The sequence below is a fragment of the Podarcis erhardii genome (genome assembly GCF_964252035.2).
Source record: "Podarcis erhardii genome assembly, chromosome: 15".
Lineage (NCBI taxonomy): Eukaryota > Metazoa > Chordata > Lepidosauria > Squamata > Lacertidae > Podarcis > Podarcis erhardii.
The window spans coordinates 17,839,125-17,859,781 of NC_138505.1; the positions used below are offsets into that span (position 1 = coordinate 17,839,125).

The 20,657-nt window shown below is 43.6% G+C and overlaps 1 long non-coding RNA gene across 2 annotated transcripts in view; it reads right to left on the reverse strand.

Annotated features, from left to right (window-relative positions):
- LOC309330485 overlaps nucleotides 1–20,170 on the reverse strand; it is a 54,946-nt gene extending 34,776 nt beyond the window's left edge. The window contains exon 1 of one of the 2 annotated variants that reach the window (XR_014151420.1): nucleotides 20,129–20,170. This is a non-coding gene — a long non-coding RNA (uncharacterized lncRNA). The remainder of the gene's footprint in view (nucleotides 1–20,128) is intronic. The other variant, XR_014151421.1, reaches the window with a different exon arrangement.
- Nucleotides 20,171–20,657: the final 487 nt, after the last annotated feature.

Genomic DNA, 20,657 nt, shown 5'->3' on the forward strand with positions numbered 1-20,657 from the left:
AAATATATACGTAAGCAAATCACAGAATTGTACAGTTGGCAGGGACCACGAGGGTCATCTAGTTCAATCCCATGCAATGCAGGACTCTTTTTGCCCGACGTGGGGTTCGAACCTACGACCCGGAGATTAAAAGTCTCATACTCTACCGACTGAGCTGCTCCATCATAAATGCGGGGATTGAACCTAGGACCTTTGCAGGCAAATCGCAGGTTGGGCCACCGAGCTGCCGCCCTTCCTACTTCCTTAACAAGGATACAGAAAACGGGGGTGGGTACATCTCCCCCTGGTTCAGGGCAGCCTCTGCTTCCTGTTGTTGCCCGTCGAAAATGAAAGAAAAGAGAAAGGAGGAGGAGAGCTTTTAGCTTGCACCTCTACGCGCCTTTACCTGGGAGAAAACTCGCTGAATTCAGCCAGGAAAGCGTGCATAGGTTCGGCTGCGCAGGCGCGAACACAAGCCACCCCCCCCCCCATCCCTTTTAATTCCAGTAAATACTCTGGAGTAAATGCCGTGGCCTTGAGTCTGCTCCGGCGAGGCAACAGCGAGGAGCCTTGTGGAATCCGGCGGACACAGGCAGCAGCCCTCGTGCATCATTAGTGTAAGGAATGGCGCAGAAACTGGAGGAGGGGTGGGGAGACTCGCTTCTGAAAAGCCATGGCCTCCTGGCCCCATAGCTAACACGCACCCCTCCATCCCAAAGGGGCTGCGTTGCCCAGGACTCGCGCTGCCTTCTGGGCCTCACCGGAGTCCTCGCCCCTCGCGCGCGTCCCAGCCTGGCTTTAATAAAGCGCCTCCTCGCCTTTGAAAGTTGCAGGTTATGTGATAAGCAAGCGGGTGCGGGGAGGCTGCGTCTAAGGAAAGAGGAGACAGATCTTGTACATCTCTCCAAGGACTCGATCCGCCGGGGTGGCGGCTCATCCACCGGTGTCAGCAGGAGCCTCTCTCGCCGGTGGATTGGGTCCCTAAATGATTGGCCTGGATTTAAGATGCAAGGCCTCTTTCCCCACTCACCGAGAGGCTTCTTCCGACCTCCGACAGTTCAGATGCCACCCGACTATTGGGGTAGCGAGCGAGAGAGATGTTTATTATAGGAACTACACTAATAAACGTATCGCAAATAGTAGCCATACATACTTTCAGTATTTTATAAGGTTATTATTGTATTGCCCGCACTGGCTCGAATTATAGATTAGATAGATGTGCTACTTGGGAGGAGGTTCCGCCGCACGGTGGCCTTTCCTTCCCGGTCTACATACCCACGCAGAACAAATCTCACGGTTTGCGTTGGGAAGAATATCCCTGACTCCCGATCATGTCTCTGGAGCAGGATTTGCGAAATCCCTCCATTCAAACCCGTCTTAATTTGCTTCCACCTATACTCTCTTGAGCCCACCCACCCCGTGTAAATCTGTGATCCTAACAGCTGTGCATAACCTGCTTAGAGATCTACCTGCAGCCCCCAGCCCGGGAGAACTTCCCTCCCAAAAGACGCCCACGAGGGAAGAGGATTTGGAGGATTTGGCCCTGCCCGCAATCCTATCCATTTTTTAAAATTACACAACTTTAGGGTCGTTTCCCTCTGAACCGAGAGGGGCTTTGCTGGCGAGTAACGACGCCTAGGATCGGGCTGCACAAGGAAAGGATCCGCCCAGCACCTGGGCGCGCCCAGTTCCAGCTCTCCCTTGCGGAATTCTATCCCGCATCCTCGGGTGTCTCCTCCGGTTCCGCGCAATCGGCGGCCGGGGCGTTTGCATCCGAGGATCGCCGCTTCCCTTCCCAGGCCAAAGGAGCAAGGAAGCTGAAAACAAAGGTGAAACGGATCCTGAATATTTGCCATTTTATGCTAATATTTATAACAACATCTCTCTCTCTCTCTCTCTCTCTCTCTCTCTCTCTCACACACACACACACACACACACACACACGTATATGTCTGTATATGGAATATTTCAAAGTCCTGTTTTAAAACACACAAACAACTTTAGATCTGCTTCTTGTTTTCCCCCCTAGCCCTTACATCCCAAACCTAATGAATTATGAACTGATGAATTATGAAGGGAAATTTCATTCAAACCAGGACGAATTCATTTCCAATTTACAACTAATCCTCTGCAGTTGTGACCCAGAAGGAAAGATCCACTGGGTTCAAAGGGATATAACAGCGTGGTTCTATTACGCAAAAGTCAGTCCCACTAAGTTCAATGGGACTTACCCTTAGGTAAGTATGTATTGGATTGCAGTCTTTTTTTGCCAAGTACAGGACATTTTTTAAAATGCACATTTACCTGCGAGTAAGCCCTGGTTCACTTCCCTGCAAACATGCAAAGGTTCAGCCTATCCGGAGGCCTACAGAACTGCAGCCTCGCAGACCGATCCTATGGCTCGGAAGCAAATCCCACTGTTGCCAGCCTTTCGCGCAAGCGGGTATTTGACTGCAACTCCGACCCGCATTCGGGCCGGAATTTTAATCCAAGAGACCTCTTCCTTCCAGAGATTTTAATAATAAAAATGAAAATGAAACTCTGCTGAAACTGCAATCCAATTCTGTTTTAATCCGGACTGTCTGCTTTGCGGTTTGAACCGGTTTAAACCGGCTGCAGCCCAAGTGCTCTCTGTTTAATTCGCTTGTGAACAGAGTATTGATCCGCAAGCAACGGGAACAGCCACATATCCTGCGTGGGACCGGATGAAAACAGATCTCAAGATTCCCAGCCGCGCTATCCTGTCTGTTGCATCAACAAGGAGCCTCGGAGCCCACCTTAAAAAACTAAGAAATTTATTTTCAAAATGCGTTTCCATCCGATGAATCAAGAAACGCAACGCGATGGATTCATTGCGGGGTACAGAAGCCCCTTGCAATGTAATACCGTGAACTCTGCGTTTCCTCCTCGCCTTTATTCACATCTGAGGTCTAAGGAAAAAAATAAACCACTAGGAACTTAAAACGAAAGACCTCCTTGCTTTCAGTAAATTGGGGGAGGACTGCTGGTTTGTGATCTCTTCTCCCGCCACAAGCGATGATACAAATGGAACTGGAACTGTTTTGTTTTTTTCTCCAGTGGACCCGATCCGCGGTTCTAGAAAGCATAACGTGCTGGGATTTAATATGACGATGCCAGATATCTCTGCCCGAAGGAGTTACAATTCCGGGAGCCGGAATTGTGGCGCGTTCCTTCAATTCACTCGGGACGTATTTCGAGCTGAGCAGCACTCCCGCGTCTATTTCAGAGCCAAAAATGAATTCTGTACAACCCGAATTTTGATTCCCTCCTCCAAAAGCATTTATCTCTCACAATTTGGAATGTAGAGAAATGAAGCTTACATTTCTTACAACACCTTATGTTTACTCGGTACTTACTCACAGTTTACTTGTGCTTTTTTTAAATTAATGATTACACTTATTAATGGTTATTCTTTACTATTATCTGCAAAATAAAAAATGCCAATGAAGATAACTCTATATATGTATTCTCAAATAAAGTCTTTGTGGTTTGTTTTTTTTAAATAACAGTAAGACCCACGGCGGTACAATCATGCCAACGTGGAATATTGGGAGTCCCGTTTATTTCAGTGGGAGAGATTTTAGCAAGTGCTTATGCCTTCTACTGAAACGCAGGGGGACACTTTTGCTGAACTAGTCAAAGCGGTTGTTTCCCCTCCACAACCCCAATACAATGTATTAAAAGCAAGTGGATCATTGGTACTAATATTTGGAAACGGTTTTTAAAAAATAGGTCTAGATTGGTGAATTTAAGGCAGTCAACTTAGCAACATGTTAAAACATCTTGAGCACATTCCAGACAGAAGTGAAACACTTTTAAGCCCCATTTATTTCAATGGGACTTACAAGTGTTTCTCTCCTCCCCTTTCCCATCCATCAAACACCAACCATGATTTGGATTGCTGGAAGGACCAATTCAGCTTAAATGACTATAATGACCCTGATCCAGAGAAACCTAATTGCATGTTCAGCCTCTACTGCAACATAGACTGGTTCTGCATATATGATGGTGTTGAGGTGATGGACCACAGTTGGGGGGGGATGCCACTTTTGAAAGCTTCCCCATGTTAAAAGAAAGGAAAATAATAATAAAAACTAGCACATCTAGGAGGAAAATTATAGACTGGTAACTTTCTTCCTCTATTAGCTCATTCTTTGTTTGCTAGGCATACAGGAGGTAGAGTTCTCAACCTGACACCAGCAGTTGATATTATTATTTATATTATCATTTCCCACTTTTTTTTCTCCAATGAGCTCAAAGGTGCTTTGCATGGTTCCCCCACTTATTTCCTACACCCTCAAGAACGACCTTCTAAAGGAGACAGTTCACATGTTCAGCCTGAATTATCCAACAATACAAGGTCCCCATGTGCAAGGCATGTGTCAATCAGCCCTGACACTCGAGCTGCATGCATCCTTTTAGCTGAAATGCATGCTCACCATTTAATGGCTGTGGCAGCAGCACCAGATGGCAGCAGTGAGGGTGGTGTTCACAGATGACACACAAACACACACCAGCACCTTAGTATGACCTCATACACTGTTTTCCAATGAAGGCAATTCAAGTGTTCAGGTGCCAGCAAAAGCCATCAAGCGCTGAATGAAACTCCTGACTGCAAAGAGACTTCCACAACTCTGCTCCCACCACATGCAAGCATCTAACCATCTTATTAATAATAATAATTACATTTGTATACCACCCTTCATCCACCCTCTACCCACAGGTATGCCTTTTGCATGTGTTACTGCTCAGAATGATATCTTGATGGGCTTGCCAAATCCCAGCTTCAGCAGGCCTGGACCTGGGGACTGTTTGCCTATAGGTGGTTTGCCATTTGACGGCTCTCCACATCCAATGATGGCGTGCTACCATGGCATTGCTACATCAACCCAACCTTAGGGAGACTCCAAGGAGCCTCTGTAAGAGGAGTGTGTCAAAGGCACATATTCCTTAAAGAGTGTGTGTGTGTGTGTGTGTGTGTGTGTGTGTGAGAGAGAGAGAGAGAGAGAGAGAGAGAGAGAGGGGGGGGTGAGAATTATGTGTTGATAACATGACTAGATAGAGCTTTCGCAAAGCATACATTTCATTTTATTGATTTAAAATGTTTTTCAATAGCCCCTCATCAAAATATGCCAGAAGTACGACTCATGTGAATTCATCCAACCTACAAATTCAGTTTAAAAACAGCAAGTAAACAAATTAGATTAAAGGTAAATGCAAAGCGAAATAGGGCAAAATTTCAAAAATAATCTCAACTGCAAAATGCCTGGAGACATGGAATATCTTCACCTGGCACTGAAAAGAAATGTTAATACGCAGTGTGACCTTTTTTGTTTCAGACACAGATTTTTTTAAAAAAATGATAATCTTGAATCTACAAAGGAGTGGGGCTTTGGAATTGCCTAGTGAGAATCTTATCACACCCCACCCTTGCTTACCTGCAGGCCCCCGCCCATCATTGCCAAGTGTGCATTGAAAAATTTCTCCTCCTAGTCCAGCCATTGAGGTCTGCCTATATGCTAAAATCTACCCGACACTGAATTGCATCACTGTGTCGCCTGATCGCCTGATTTTTTACTTGGAAGTAAGTCCCCCTGAATTCAATAGGGCTTCCTCCCCAACACAGGATTCTAGCCTCAGAATAATTCCTCTGTTCCTGTTTGAGCTCTCCATTCTAAACAGCCTTTCTTTCTCATTTCCACTTGGCATCCTTGCCAACACACTTTACAAAAAACAAAGGGGAAAACATGAAGCTGGCAAAAGCCCCAGAAATATCCATCTTCAACAGCGCGAGAGAAAGCAGGGAATATAATAGGAGCCTTTTCCTGCTATCCTTTGGCCCACCTCCTGGAGGCTGGCAGAGGCTGACTAGAGGATTTTATTTAGTGCCTTCTCCATATAAACAAGTCCATAAAATGTACAGTGTTAACGACTTTGTCTCTGAAGAGATCTCCTTGTAACGAGCTTGTTTCTTTTGCTGGAAAACAACTGCGCTGGCTCCTGTAGCCCAGCCCCTTCTGAGGACGTGATGGAGGAGGAGGGGACCACACAGAATGGGTCCACCTTTGCCAGGATTCCTCAGATTGCTGCACCTTTTCCTCTGTTATAGATATCTGCCTGCCTATTGACACCCTCCCTCCTCCAACACACATATAATTCATATTACTTACAAACACAGGTGTTGAATTAGCATAGCTAAGCTAGGAAGATTGTATTGCCATCCATTCAGTGCTGTTGTGAATGGATGCAGGGCTAGCCTTGCATACACCTGAAGCTTCAAGGAGATGCATCTGAGAATGAACATCTTGCATGTCATGGCCATTTGGCCACAACATCTGCATCCACCCTCCAAGTATATGTGTGTGTGTGTGTTTTGTGTGTGTGTGGATCCTAGCCCACCTGCTCCCCAAATGAGCAGAATACTGAAGATGTGGGCTGTAGTTCATGGGTAGGCAAACTAAGGCCTGGGGGCCGGATCTGGCCCAATCGCCTTCTAAATCCGGCCCATGGACGGTCCAGGAATCAGCATGTTTTTAAATGAGTAGAATGTGTCCTTTTATTCAAAATGCATCTCTGGGTTATTTGTGGGGCCTGCCTGTTTTTACATGAGTAGGATGTGTGTTTTTATTTAAAATGCATCTCCAAGTTATTTGTGGCACATAGGAATTCATTCATTATTATTTTTCAAAATATAGTCCAGCCCCCCACAAGGTCTGAGGGACGGTAGACCGGCCCCCTGCTGAAAAAGTTTGCTGACCCTTGCGTCTAGTCCATGAAAGCTTGCATTACAACATATTTGTTAGACCTTAAGGTGCCACAACACACACTCTTCATTATTTGGAAATGTGTGCATTGATTCTTTAGAAAACATTGCGATCCCTACTCGGAAGTAAGTCCAGTTCAGCTCAATGGGACTTACCACTACATAAGTGTGGATAGGATGACAGGGCTGTGTTACATCACATCGTATTTTATACTGTGCACATATTCTGCATTGGTAAAGCAGCCAGTTTATTTCTATAGCATAGCATGGCAGGATGTTTCTACATGGATGTCATCAGTGTTGCTTCCCCCCCGGTGGTACTCAAGGGTAGGCAGTACCAGCACCACCAACGGAGACAGAAATTTTTATATTATGGGGCAGCATGCAAATGTTGTCCACGTCCCCATTAAGCAAAAACTCTTTCAGTTTGAAGCTCTGCATTTTCTGATTCTCAAGACATTTAGATAGACTTGTTAAAAATACATGAATTGGGAACCAGCCACTCATCATCAACTGGAGTCATTTCTCAGTAAATCTGCCGTTCCACGGAGAGGAGTGAAACTGGCTGAACCTAATTTCAGAGGGGTAGCAGCCTTGCTGGTTTGCTGCAACATAAATAATTGGGGTGGGGGGCTTAAAAACCAACAAAAAATATGTTGGTAGATGCTTTTGTGGACCACAGCTCACCATCAAATGCCTGAAGCCCCCTGCCTTCTCCAATCTGGTGCCCTCCAGTTGTTGCAGACTACAGCTCCCATCAGCCAGGAGTGCCATGTACAGCCCTCTGACCGTACATGGCCCTGATGCTGAAATTTATGGGTGCCTGACCCCTTCATGGGAAATTTTGTGGGTGCTTGGGCACCCAGGCCAGGGCCCCAGGGAGTTGCCACCCATGCATCAGGTCTGGCCTGCTTTTCAATGAAGCATTATGTTTCCAACATAGGGCAGCCAGACGAGAAGCCAAAAAAGAATTACGGGGGGGGGGGGGGCGTTTGGACTACATGACCTTTGGGTCCCCTCCCAACCCTATGATTCTATGATGCTGTGATTTCCCTCTGGTTTCACGGTTCCAAGAAATCCGACCTCCAGCCCCACTGAACACCATGGAATTTCCTTCTGAGATGTGCACCTCGCCTTCCCATGAAATGGGCAGAGAAATGGGCAGAGAGAAGCTTTCCTCCCTTGCTCATCATGGCATATGGGGAAGAGCCGTGGCTCAGCGGTGGTGCATCTGCCCTGCATGCAGAAGGTCCCAGGTTCAATCCTGTTATGCACTAAGCTTGGATCCTAGAACAATAGGCAAGTAGGATCCTAGAATGCAACAACCGATTGGCTTGCAGGAAAAGACCAATCAGGCTCCAGGAGGGAAGCAGAATCAGCCAACCAGACGAGACTCATTGTGTAAATAATGTATATAAAAGCCTGAGGTTTGCGGGGGGGGGGGGGCAATTCAATCACTGTTCTACAAGCTGCAATAAAGAGCATGAAATCACTACAGGACTCCGAGTATATTTCAAAACCCCAGTAGCATTTCCAGCTAGGGCTGAGAGATAACCTGGCCAGAAACCCTGGAGAGCCTCTGCCAGTCAGTGTCGACAGTTCTGAGCAAGATGGGCCGATGGTCTGTCTCAGTATAAGGCAGCTTCCTTTGTTCAGCCCTGGTGGATGGGTGTGAAGCTGCAGGGTGGAAGATTCGGGGCAGACAAAGGGAAGGACTTGTTCACACTGCACATGGGTAGACCAGGGCATTCGCGATGGCAGACAAAGTGAGCAACTTCAAAACAGAATCAGACAAATTTGCAGATAAGGCTGTCCATGGCTCCTGGTAGGCCTGGCTCTATGGCCTCATTGGAGGAGGCATCCCTGCTGCAGATCATGAGTGGGAGCGAGATGTTTGCCACAACTAACAGAAGCCCGTTGATTTTTTAAAGGCGTAGGACAGACTCGAAGGCAACTCACTGGGTGCAATGGAGAAAGTGGGTTTAGGGTTACAGCAGTAAGGCACCACATTCACGATGAGGTGGAGGTTGTGTGTTTGTGTGCATGCTGTTTCAAAGGATGTCCAAATGGGGGCAGGGCTGAAGAGAACCTCTCTCAGTTGCCTTGGCATGTAGGTAATTGGCAGTATAGAGTATATTGTGGTTCATATGTAAATGCATTTTTATATATATATATATATATATATATATATATATATATATATATAATCTCTCTCTCTCTCTCTCTCTGTGTGTGTGTGTGTGTGTGTGTGTAGTGCAACTTAAGTGCAACTCAGCTTGCATTAAGGCTGATGGGGTTTGCACGAAGACAGACAGCGATAGGAACCAGCTCAACTTGTGCTGATGCAAATAAGCTCCAAACACTATCAACAAAGATACGTGCATATACATATATTCTTTGCAAACTGCTTTGTGGGGTGTTATAATCAAGCAGTGTGTGTGTGTGTGTGTGTGTGTATACACACACACACACACATCCATACACACACCAGTTGACACTGAAAATATAAAAATATAAAATTATGTTATGTTGCGTTACATTGTTGGGCAATATCACACATACCACATTAGCTTCAATGGCTACAATGCTATGCACATTTACGAGGGAGCAATGATGCTTCCCCAATAGGGATTTAATATTGCAAATGGTTCTTTGGCAAGAGGTATTTTAAAAACACTGTATTTTCCATGTAAAGGATAGCTGTTTTATTTATTTTATTTACATGGCATTCTTACACTGAATAATTATTTGCATTTCTAAGCTGTGTACGAAAAAACAACCCATAGAAAATGGGACAGTACAAACATAATCATCGAACACTACCTTAGAATGCCTGCTGGAACAAGAAAGTTTTGGTCAAGCAAGGAGGTTCTCTAATCTCAGTCAGGAGGGCGTCACACATTCGTGGGCCCAGTAGACTGAATGGACACTGTAAATTTGGATTAAATGTGGGGCAGGAATGCTGGCTGGCATTGTGATGACAACAATGTTGTGTGGACACAGTGAAGAACAGGCATGTATGGGGAGTTCTCATCTTGAGCTCCTTTGAACCCTAAGAAAAGATTGTGATGCAAATCTCTTCCATTGAAATAAACAGAATCCCCAAGTGCTGGACTTCGGCTGGATCACCAGCTACATATTAGCTGGTATACATTCTATACGCTATTATTGAACACCTGCTAAAACCTTTTCCATTGCTCCAGTTCTTCAGAATCTGTGCTGCACAAATTTGCTGCGGTGCATAGATGCTTTGCTTTAATCCTACCTAAGACAGGTCAACGCTACCGTGCGGCAACATCACAAAGAGGTGGGAGGTTTCTCCACATGCCAGTCAAACTGGAATAAATGAAATTGCCTGTGGTCATTCCAGATGACCTGCGTATTGAACATTCAGGCTGAGTTCTCTGTAGCAAGTTTGCTGGGCTGTTAGACAATGTCAGTTGTTTGCTGAGCTTTAATTCTGACTGGTTTGCGGGGTGGTTAGATGATGTTGCCTCAAGGAAGTTTATCCCACACTTTCAGGTACATTTCCCTGTCACTTTCAAGTATAATTGTGAATAACCTGAAATTGTGATTGCATACCCTCCAACATTTCTTCCATTCCATAATAATAATTTTACTATTTATACCCCACACATCTTGCTGGGTTGCCACAACCACTCTGGGCAGCTTCCAACATATATAAAAACATTAAACTTTTTTAAAAAAACCTTCCCTATAAAGGCTTGCCTTCAGACGGCTTGGGGGATGGATAACTCCATACCCCACAACATTTCTCCAATAAAAATAGGAACATCCTAAAGAAAGGTGGGACATTCTGGGATCAAACCAGAAACCAGGACGGCTTCTCTAATTCAGCAGCATTGCTGGAAAATAGGGACACTTGGAGGGTCTGTGGAAAGGTGGAAGACATCTCATTGGTCAAAAGGGGTTGAGAGAGTAGCTTTGACTGATATTCAGTAACCGCGGAATGAAATAAGTCCATGCATTCTCTCTCTGCCCTGCTCTTTACCACAAAAGCTGTTTTCATGCCATCAAAATGCTTTGTTTCATTTTTAATTTTAACACAGAAAAAACTAGCTGCAGAAGCACAAAGATCATAAAACCTATCTTTCATGAATGTCATGCAGCCAAAACTCTGTTGTCTTCATGAGGTCATGACTCACTCAAAGGCCACACTCACTGAATGAAATGGATCCCACCCAGCCCTTGTGAAAACCAATCCTAAAAAAAATTCAGTCTGTGAGGTCGGTAGTTCGGCCTATGGACACCTCAACTCCAAATATGTTTATTGTAGCTTTTTTTAAAAAAATCCATAGATGCTGTTGGGACTCCGAACATAACATAACATGGGGTAAAGCCTCATTCAACTCTACGTGAATTGATTTTTTATTAAATGTGCTATTGGGTTCTATTCTCTTTTCCTGAAGAAAAGTACTTTCTCTTCATTCCAGTTTCTATCTCTCCTGGATCTGAATTGATTTAACATATGTCTTTCCCCCCAAAATGTTTTTATTTCTATAGTTGTTTTTTAAAATGAGTTTTATATTTATAATTTTATATATATATATATTCGTATGCAATTGTTTTTAACTGTTTTTATGTATGGAACTGTTTCACATATGCCATAAATGGAATAATAATATTATTATTCATAATATTAATAATATTAATAATAATAATAATAGTAGTAGTATTCTATCCACCCATAAATACATAAATACAAGTCTCGCTGGTGGCTTACAGGACTCAGTTGAGTAACTGAGAAGATCTGTTAAAATTTGTGAAGGGAAACCAGTAAGGAAAGCTTACTCCGAAAGGATTTTTTTGGGGGGGCGGCAGGTATGATCAGGTGGGGTTAGGCAGGTGTTGGACTACGTCTCCCATCATCCCCTGCCCACTGGCCATGCTGTTTGGGGCTGATGGGAGTTGTAGTCTAACAACAGGTAGAAGGGGCCAGGGTGCCTACCCCAGAAAGGGTAAATCCATATTAAAGGTGTGCAGTTGGGGAAGAGAATACATGACGCTGACTGTGTTGTGTGGACGCTGAGACAAACATGCACCCGTTCCATCATAAGTCTCCACCGAGAATCATTTTTATCTCCGTACAGGAGAAATCTTTCCCCTGGTAAATTTAGGTGAAATTGCAGTTCTCGGCATTCAGGGAACAGCTACAAAAAAGGCAGGCAGCCCTAAATGAACTCCAAAACAGCATTCCTCTCTTTCTCAGTCCATTTGCATCTTTAAGTATCTTAGAATCATAGATTTGGAAAGGACCACAAGGGTGTCTAGTCCAACCCCTTGCAATGTAGGAATCTTTTGCTCTGTGTGGGGCTCAAAGACACAACCCTGAGATTAGGAGTCTCATGTTCTACTAAGTGAGCTATCCAAGCTTCCTTAAGTCTACAGGCTAGACCTGGCCTGATACACCCAGATCCTCTGTTAACAAGCTAGATTATTTCCTTTCCATGGTTTATGTGCGTTTATGCTGCCCTTTGATGCATAATATAAATTTAGCACTAAGAGTCCTGCCTTTCTCACTAAGGCAGGGGTTGGATACCCTGCCTTAAAGGAGGGGAAAAGAAGGACTGGTTTGGGAGACTCTGAGGGACTTTCCAGTCTAAGATTTTCATTAAATGCATGCAACACATTTCAACCTTTAAAAATCAGCAGATGAAACAACTAGAACTTTTGTTGACTGAGGGGACCCAGTTTCAATAAGTAAATTTCAGGTGTTGGAGCTGAGCTGGCTTGGATTCCACTCTGTGTTACCACAAAGGAAACTGAAAAGGGGGAAATATTAATTCAGGATGATTTTTTATGAGGGTGCAGGTTTGTGTGTGTGTGCACCCACAGCGCTTCATAGGGATGGAGGAGAAATTTGATTCAGTCAGCATTTAAAGGTGGATCTACTAAATTCACACTTTTGTGAAGAACCAAAATACAGCCATCCACTGAAATTTCCACATTTATCAAATCTTGTGGTGCAGTTCTCCAACCAGCCATGATTTACAAAAAAATGCATATGCTTGTGTAAAGTATGCATTAAAAATATACATTAATTAAAATAACCTATAAAACTGCATTACATTAAGAAAATCACTTGCAAAAATACAGTTACAGATAGGTAGCCGTGTTGGTCTGCCATAGTCAAAACAAAACAAATTCCTTCCAGTAGCACCATCTGAAGAAGTGTGCATGCACACGAAAGCTCATACCAAGAACTGACTTAGTTGGTCTTTAAGGTGCTACTGGAAGGAATTTGTTTTGTTTTGCAAAAATACGTACACCAAAACTGCAAAAATTTGCTTACTTGGAGAAATTCTGAGTAAAATGCTGTTTTTTTTCAGATAGATAGATAGATAAATAGAATATGCAGATTGCTACAGAAATGTGGAGAACTGAATTTAAGATGGGGGGGGAGGAATGAGAACCTGAAATTGACAGGTCCTTTCACTCCTAATGCTTCAAAGTGAAGTTTTGGTAAAATGGACGTTTATTTAAATTTAATGAATCAGTTAAAAGGCAGGTAGTTAAACAATTAACTGTGCAGTTCTATGTGCACTTCCTTGGGAGTAGGTTCCAACTGAACAAAATGTGACTTGCAGAAAATGTATTGCAACCCAAACATTCTTTGATTGGTTAACAATAATATACAATATATTCTTCAATGCAGTCCTATCCTGTCCTACTTCCCATTTGAAATAAATGACAAGTCAATTTCTCCCACCCCCACCCCCACCCCAAATATTCAAAAGAAACTGGAAGCAGCTAACATATTAAAATCATAACAAGAGTCAGATATAAACCAGTCCACGGTTTCAAATCAAATCATAAAGGAAAAATTTTGCATAGCCCAACCAACAGCAGTTCCAAAGCAGCCAGCAAAATCACCACAAAGCCAAAGGCCTTTTTCAATGCCCCTCTAAAACAATATAATGCAGCTTGGAAGGCAAAGAATGCCGCAGGATGGGTGCCCATCCCAGCCTAAAGTAAAGGGTCACCAGCCTTGGTCACTGCTAAAGTGTGCCTTCTAGGTATTGTAGGATCTGGAGCAGGCCTCAGATGACCCCTGGAGCTCACTGGCAAACACTTACGGAAGAAAGTGGTTCCTAAGGTACCAAGGTCATTTACGATTTCAAAGGTTATGCCATTCACATCATGCCTGGAAACCAGCACAGATCACCCAAGACTGGTGTGAAGGGACTGAAAACCCCCGCAAAAACAAAGAAGAGAATGTGTCCCCTGATGAGTCCTACTAGATGCTAAACAAAGCCACAACAGCCTGTAAATAAAACACAAATCTATAGCAAATCAAGCAACTTGAAATGAAATAAAGGCAAGCTCACATCCTCATCAATGACATTGTCAAGCAGGTGTGTGTTTGTGCACACACATTTATAATGGGGGGGGGGATTCAAGAAGGTAGAGCAGCAACTTGTCTCTGTGATGAAAGTCATTGTTTGAAGAAAAATTCTTTGGGTGCTGCATTTGTGCAGACTTTTGGGTCTATATTTTCCAGTCCGTAAAGGATTTTTCATTGCGTTATTAAGTTAAGTATGACCTTGCCCTCTGGGTTCATGTTTAGATTGATGTCTATCAGCTACTGAAGAAGCTTCCATGGTCAGAATATGTCTGGCTCAGACATGGGCTTCAGAAGACATCAGCCTTATGGAATTCACTTCCCCCAATGTCCACACATACACCTGTTTGATAATATGGTATCTTGAAAGTCCACTGGCCATTTGGCTACGATACTGTTTTTATAAAATTTTATTTCAAGTGCCTTTATATGTTATGGATCTGCATTTCATTGCAGGCCGCCTTACTCTGCTTTGCATTCATCAAAATGCCTCACGCCCATCAGCATCTCGGCTGCAGCATTTTGCATTAGTAAGAGTTTCCAGCTGCTTTTCAAAGAGCGCCTTGCAGGAATCAGACCTGGAGGTTACCAGGACCTGAATGGGTATGTCAAGAAGGCAGGCCAGTCAGAGCTGAGAAACGGATCGCCTTAAGCACCGTTGCCACCTGCATATCTCCCTATATGAAGCAAATGTAGGTATGCTGACACACACATGATACACAATATGTATAAATGCCATGTAGGCCTACAGAAGGCGGAATCAAAAGAACTACTTAACCAATTATGGGCAAAGGAAAACCAAGTTATGGCCTTGCATTTCTCAAACTGGAGGCCCCCCACCCCCATCACCATGTCACTCAGCAAGCCGTCACTCAACATTAAAAATGGATTGCAGTCATAGTTTCAAATTATTTGCAAACACATACTCCTCTACATCCAATCACAGTTATTATAGTCACCTGTGAAAGTCCTACGCCCCTACCCCATGATCATGTGACTTCCTCACAAACGGTAAAATTCTTGTCCATTATTTCCCCATCACTGGAGTCAAAGTCAGAGATCAAGGCAGCAGTGAGTTGATTTTAAACAGGCCATCCTGTTGGGTTTTTAATTTCCTCTCTTCCCTGCCTTTCTTTTACCATCTTAAAGAATCCATAATCAATCCAGGTGAAAGACAAACTGATCAGGAAGCCATTTTTTTAAAAAAATTGCCATAGTGTGGCAATAGATTTTATTCTTAAAAAAAAAAAATCACCTTCAAAATAAAATAGTTTTGAAGGGGGAGCATGATTCATTTTATTCTGTTTACCTTTTTTATTTTTATTTTAAAGCAATCGATAAATTATTTCCATTAGAAATCATGACCCTCTTGCCTCTTAGCCTGCAGTTTTATACAAACATAGCTGTTAATTTCATTCTAAACAATGAGACTTAATTCTGAGTAATCATGTATAGGGCTGTGCTGTAAATGTAATGCAGTATACACTTACTTTATTATTTTAACAATACACTATTAAATGCACACTATTAATGCACATATATTTTTAGATAGCATAGACATTTACATCACAATTGCCAGCATATTCTCTTTCTCTGCATATACAATATTTTTATGTAACACGTGGGCAGACCAGATTTGCTGGCATATTTCTGTTATAAGCCACTCATCAAAAATTAAGCTGTAGCTATGATAAGGGTAGGTTATTGCAATTGGCACCAGACAAGAGTTTGCTAGTAAATAGCAGACATATAGTTCTACAATATCAGAGAAATTACCACATTAGAATTGTGTGTGTGTTTGTGTGTGTGTGTGTGTGTGTGTGTTTACCATCCTCCCCCTACTGAATGTTCAAACCATTTTCCATCCCAGACATTTGTTCCGGCAACCTGGGCAACAATCCGGTAAGGTAGGCCCAGTATCATTCAGAGCAATTCCACAGCAGTTTTTACTTTTGGAATAATCATGCGCAGGATTGCATTGCCTCTCTTGTGCAGAAAACAAAACAGACTGATTTATTACAGCGTTGGCTTTTAAGCCCAGTGGGGCTGTAGTTTGAGAAAGCTGAAGCGACAATAAATTTAAAAGTCTGAAGGTGCCATAAGACACCAGTAAGCTGATTTCTACTGTAGTCTATTATTAAAGAGAGAGAGAGAGTATTTATGAAAGTCATTGTGTATATTGCTTTTTGTGTTATAGAAAAAGAGCCCCTGAGTCACTGTCATCAGAGTTGGGGGAGTGGGAAAATGAAAGCCTGAATCTGGCAGCTAAAGCCATACAGGGTCCGGCCTTCATAGGGATATTCCAGGTCCCTTTTCCTGAATGTTCAACTTCAATGGGGGGGGGGGCTAGAAACACCAACAAGTCTATTTGAGGACAGCGGCAGAAAAACATGGAAGGAAAAGCCAGCCAACTGATCACTAAGCATTTTCCCTCCCACTCCTCTCAGCACATACACCATCCAATGTTTGCAAAAGCACCGAAATAACCAACATGCACTTGATGTTTACCTTTAAGATTTAAAAGTAAAACAGGGAAAACCCCCCACCACATATCAGTACCTAATGAGCCAGGCATCTTCTGCCTATACAGACTGTTCTGCCGTGATTCACACACACACAAACATCATCCCTAAGGCAGACTCGCCACCATTTTTTCTATTTATATGTCTTCTGAGCCCTGTGAAACTATTTCGCCCAAAACGTCGTTAGGTTGGCTGTGTGGGCAGAGTTGATGCCCGCTGCAATCCAGTCCCCCATTCAGCGTGAGGGAAGCATTCAGGACAACTGGAAATGTCCAGTTTGTGAGGGGGGGAAAGCCAAGGCTTTTACCTCAGGCCAGGACTTCAGATGGGCTGCCTCATAGCCATTTTGTCTGCTGCATTCGCATCCAAACATTCTCTCTCTCACCCCCTCACACACATGGTGTAATCTTTTTTATTTTAAATTAGATCCATTGGCTAAATGAGCAATGTCTTATTCTGCACCTAAATAATTGTTTTTTAATAATTATTTACATCATGGAGTGGCTCACAAATGCTGTGAATGAAACGAAATGAAATAAATGCATTTTTGAGGAGTCCTCTATGTAATGAGCACCCATTGGGTGGAAATCCAGATCACGCCACATTAGGGACTACTTTAGGAGCCGCCGAAAAAAATGGGATGGTTTTACCTTCCAGAAAACATATGTAGCCTTCTAATATCTGTAATCTTTTATTTCTCTTTCTTTTCTAGTAATTAGCAATTGTTTCCACTGCCCCCATTGATACAGTTGGTCAATTCAAGAGATTTAAACAGCATTTTTGTAACTGATTTTTGTGTATTCAGATATTTCTGAATGTTGCATTTGTAATGTTCGAATCATATGCTGTAAACTATTTAAGGATTTTCCTTTCTTTTAGGAATGGAAACTGAAATTATCTAAAAAAATTAAACCACAATGTTCACAGTCTGATCTTTAATTCTGGGATCAAATATGCATGTTTACTCAAGCCCAATGAATCCAAGAGGGTGTCTCATCTCCCAGTGTAAAGGTCCGAGCCCTGCGGCTGCAGAAGCTGATGAATTAGACTTGTGCAACCCTGCTTATCTTTACTTACAAACACCCCACAGTGTTCAGTGAGGGTTATTCCAAGATATAAGTAAAGTACTTCTTTTACAATTTGGTATCTTGCAGTTAAGGGGGATGCAAGATACCATATTTAAAGGCAAACCTATGCCAGTTCACACTTTCTGAAACAATAACTATCTTTTGAAATTTGCACTTTTCTGAATTTTGCAATGCAGTTCTCCTGCCAAGTAATATGTACAGAATTGCATATACTAGAAGGAAGTGTGCATTAAGATGCAAATATGTTGGAGAAAATAACATGCAAAATGCATTAGGTGGCCAAAATTGCTTTGCAAAAAAGGTGCATATTAGAAAAAAATGTGAGTTTTCTCTTTAAAAATCCTAAACTGTTATGGAAATGTGTGGAAGTTAACTGCAGATCGGAAGAATGAGATGAAAGTGAAATGGGCAGGTTTTCCTAATCCTACTTAAGATATTTAGGTGCCCAAGAAGCTCTTTTTATGCCAGACCAGATATATTTCTCCTGCCAGCCCAGTCTTCTCGGAGTCCCCTCTCCCACCACCTGCTACCTGACATCTTTTTAACTGGTGATGTCTGGGGTTGATCTGAAGACCCTCCACATGGAAAGCCCTTTCTCTGCCACTGAACAATGCTCTCTCCACACGCCCATTCCTCAAGAATAATGCCCATTTAATCCCTTTCCCAGCTCAATCCTGTGCATGTTTACTCACAGGTAAACCCCACTGTGATCGGAAGTACTTATTCCCAAACAAACAGGGAATATGCAAATGCAGTTTTCTAAGCACATCTACTCTGAGATACTTCCAAGCGAGTTCTTAAAGACCTTTGTAGCTGCGCTCAGGGCTGCAGCCTTATAGCATTTCTCAGATGCAGGTCCAATTGGAAGTAAATCCCATTGAATTAAATGGGGCTTACTTCCAAGTGCATGAGCTGAAGGCTGCATCTGAGAGACTTACCTGGGAGAAAATCTCAAATGAGTAGACAAGGCATATAGGATTGTGCTGCTGGTGGGTGAAGTCAAAATGAAAATAAAACAGAAACTGGAGACCTGGGAAAGGTTTTCAACCTGATCCTACACATATTTGCATAGAAGTAAATCCTATAAAAATGAATGTGGTTTATTCCCAAATGTGAGGGTCACAGCCCCAACTGAGCACTGTTATATCCTATTAGTTTGAATTGGAGAGAATTAATTGCTGCTGCCCCACCCCCCCAAAAAAAACCCTTTTGGTTGCTTGTATTTATCAATGAATTACAATCCTTCCAAGGTGCTTGTGGGGGTATCCTTGGGTCTCCCCATTTGATGCTGACCACATTCCTGTATCTGGCCAAAAAGATTGAGTGGTCCAACTGCAGCCCTGGTAGACCACAAATATGAACTCCAATTCACCTGACCAACACCTCACTCTGCCCACAACATCATACAGAAATCAATGAGGCTGCAGGATGGGGGTCCCTCCCTATCTCCCAATTTCGCCCTTTCAGTATCAATGCCACCAGGCTGAAAATTCAGTGTATTTGAAATAAACTGGGAACCTGATCCTAGACACATTTACTCAGAAATAAATCCCACTATACCCAAACAGAAAGAAGACGTTGAGTAGGGGGGGAATCGTTTTTAAATATCTCAAGGGTGTGGGATGTTGTTGTTGTTTGGGGGGGTAAGGGGGTAGTCCAAGCACACTGCCAAAAATGGAAAAGGTGAGGTCCCTCGCCTCTGGCAAAGTAATATATGAGGGAGATTTAAAAGATTGATTTATCCAAACATTGTAAATTGCACTTCCAAGTCGCCCTGAACCCCACATTTTAAAGGAAAGAGGGGTTTAAAACACATACCCAGAGGAGAAATTTAATTGGACAGCACCCAAACCCACCTAGTTTCTGAAATCTGCAAAGGCCTTGCTTGCTTCTGAACAAGGCAAAAAGATCCCACCCACCCACTCTTCAAAAACTTCAGATATGCTTCTGGGGCCAGGACCAATAATCCAGAAAGGAAGTGGGTGGGTGTTACCAACTCTATACCTGCCCAGCTCTACCTGCTTTCAAAAAGAAGGCGGTGAAGAAGTAGAGGAGGAGGAATCTGATTCTGGCTGCAAAAAGGAGCCACTCCATTTTGCCTTTCAAGTCCTCCTCTCCTTAAAATATAAATCAATAAACCCAAATCCTACCCTGATATTTACGGGGGTTAAATAATTCCAGGGCGAGCTGCCGCAGCCGAGGGGTCGCTCAGCCCCGAGAGAAAGCCCCTCCGGCCTCGGAGGGCAGTGAGCAGCCGCTCCATCTCTGCAGCAAGAGGGGGAAGAGGAGCGAGCGAGGCTCTGCCTTGCTAGGCGCTTCAGGATCCGAGCGCCTTCCACCCACCTCCGAGCCTCGCCCTGCGGGTCGCGAAGGTGACGAGAGTTCTCCTTACCCTTTCCTGGGCTTGCAGCGAGCCGGGTGTGTGGGGCGGAGGTGGGGAGGGGAAGAGGAGGAAGAAGAAGAAGAAGAAGAAGAGGCTGCCTTTCCCCGGGAGGGGATTTCGCAGCCTGCCAGGCGGACCTTGGAATGAGCGTTTTCTTCCCGTTCCCTTCGCTCTTGTGGAGGGATGGTGGGGGCAGGCGGGATGACGTCGCGGAGGAGCGTCTATTCAGGAGGCTTCAGACCTCCCCCCCCCCCAACACACAAACACAAGGGCCTCCTTTAGCTCATTGTCCCCCCTTTTCTCTCTCTGCATGCCTAGACTGGGTGGGTGGAGGGAAGGAAACTAGAGATACCTTGATCTTTTTGCGCGTACGAGAAAGACTCTTACAGATGAATTTATGCACACACACGTTGCAGATGATGATCATATGATATGATTTATTGCTGTTGTTATTTATTAGAATGCCATCAGCTCATGTGGCGTTTTTTCTCTGAACAGCCCAATCCTGTGCACGTTTCCTAAGGTGCAAGTCTTTCTG